The sequence below is a fragment of the Palaemon carinicauda genome, chromosome 11, assembly GCF_036898095.1.
Source record: "Palaemon carinicauda isolate YSFRI2023 chromosome 11, ASM3689809v2, whole genome shotgun sequence".
NCBI lineage: Eukaryota > Metazoa > Arthropoda > Malacostraca > Decapoda > Palaemonidae > Palaemon > Palaemon carinicauda.
In genome coordinates, this window is record NC_090735.1 from 58,160,926 (window position 1) to 58,163,425 (window position 2,500).

The window sequence follows — 2,500 nt, forward strand, 5'->3', positions numbered from 1 at the left end:
TATTGACCATCTTTAAAAACCTAACTAACCACTATAGATGTGATAACTTAAAAACATCTTATTGGCCAGGAATCTAAGTGCAGTTAAAACTAGAGATGCAAGAAAGTCAGTGATAATGAAATTATTATTATTATTATTATTATCATTTTTATTATTATTATTATTATTATTATTATTATTATTATTATTATTATTATTATTATCATAAAGTAACGTTCTAAGTCATATACACACCAAAACCTCCGATATTGCTAATTTTCGACAAAATCATCACCAAATTAACAAAACGTTTATAAGTTTATCATAGTCTATACTGCATATTTTGGTTCATCTTCAAATAATAATGAAAAATATAATTCAAATATAATTAACAGCACCCGAAATAAGCGAGTTAAGTCGTTACCTTCGCATTGTGTATGACAAGACAATTTGGTTTAAACCAAGCAAGTAATGAGAGAGATGGTAGTCCAAACTAAGATAAGACAACGCAGAATAACACGTTACGTCAGGTTCCGTGAACGTACTCTTGTTTCAACCCCGCGAGAGTATGAATAATGTAAGTCCGAATTATGCATGGCATCGTAATACAAGTCCACACTACTCCGGATGGCGCATTATGCATTTCCCTTGTTTCAATCTCGGCACCCTGCAGAAAATGTGACGTCATAAACACTGGCTTAAAAGTTTAAAATGTAACTCTTGGTTGCTTGTGATGTCAAACGTAGCACACAAAAACATGTATTGCTTGGGGGGGGGAACTATCTCTCTCTCTCTCTCTCTCTCTCTCTCTCTCTCTCTCTCTCTCTCTCTCTCTCTCTCTCTCTCTCTCGTAAATTTGATTGTCCGTACGTTATGCAACATCAAAACTTACAAATTCCTATTTCTGTTGACTTTATTCCAAAACATTTACCAAAACAAGAAACCCCCCCCCCCACACATATATATATATATATATATATATATATATATATATATATATATATATATATATATATGTGTGTGTGTGTGTGTGTGTGTGTGTGTGTGTGTGAGTGTGTTAGTGTAAAAATTACATACATACCCACATATCGCCAAGATCAGCGAAGCTGTACAATCAGGGCCATCCATAATAGGTTGATTTCCTGTGAACAATCAGACTAGTCTTCCACCATCGCCAATCCGCAGTGGCCACCGTCGTATGAAAACTGGACAAACCCCCGGACATGAATTAAAAAATGTCTGATGCCTTTGTCCTGCACTGAACTAGAAAAGGCTACATTTGTTGGTTTGGTGTTGTTATTATACACATATATGTATATACATCCAGTATAATATATATATCCATATAGATGTCTACAAATACAGTACATAAATACACACATACATATCACATATATATATATATATATATATATATATATACGTATATATATATATGTATATATATATATATATATATATATATATATATATATATATATATGTGTGTGTGTGTGTGTGTGTATAAACCAAGGACTGCATAAGATAGAAATTATCTTCGATTACAGATCTTACAAAATAAAGAGTTTGATATGTTTAAATGATAAAGAAAGATGCTTCACAATACTGTAACTTTTTTTAAAGAGACGATGAAATCAATCAGAACTACAGGGGGACTCAGAAGGCTAGAGAACTTGGCTTTGCCACACCAAACAAGCATTATTTTGCTCCTAACTCCCATGTGTACTTGTACAGAGATGCATTTTCTTCAAATCTAAAGGACTGACCTGTAGTCATACCCAACATGTCTACCAAGTTTCGTTGTTCTTCACAAACACAAAATGAAGTAACAGTATTTTTACCATTTACTAAACATTGCGATTATTTTGAAATTACTGATGCGTAATTATATTTTGATGTACTTTATCCAAGATGTTTTTTTATTAATCATTAAGTTATACCCAATATGATTACCCAGTTTGGTCAAGATCGGTACAGTAGTTTCTGTGTAAAAGTTGTTCACAGTGAAACAAACAAATAAATTAATAAAGTAATAAACAGACAGGGATGAATACATGCCCTTCGCCAAATCTTCGATTTTGGCGAAGGCAATTGAATGATACAATACTCAGCTACCACTATCTTATATCTTATAGCTTACGTGTTGGCAGAGTCTACCACTTATTTTAATCAGCTGCTATTATAGTGTCTCAGTACCCGTTCCAGTTAGAGCCTTGTAACTGCTGTATAATTAATTTACTGACATACACGAATGTCTAAATTGACAACAACAATCACAAATCCTTCTTAATAGTTCCACCATTAATAATAGCCACATCTATTCAGATCTCTATGCCAGCTTCTTTTCTGTGGTAACCGGAGAGCTAATTCATCCACCTTCTATGAAGCTCTTTGTAATAGATAGGGGATCTTTGTCAGAATCTTTAAGTAGGATTACCTTAGCATTACGCTTAGTAACCTTATGCCAGATAACAGTATGAACCATGTTTTAAATATTGGGTTGTGCCATATACACTACCTC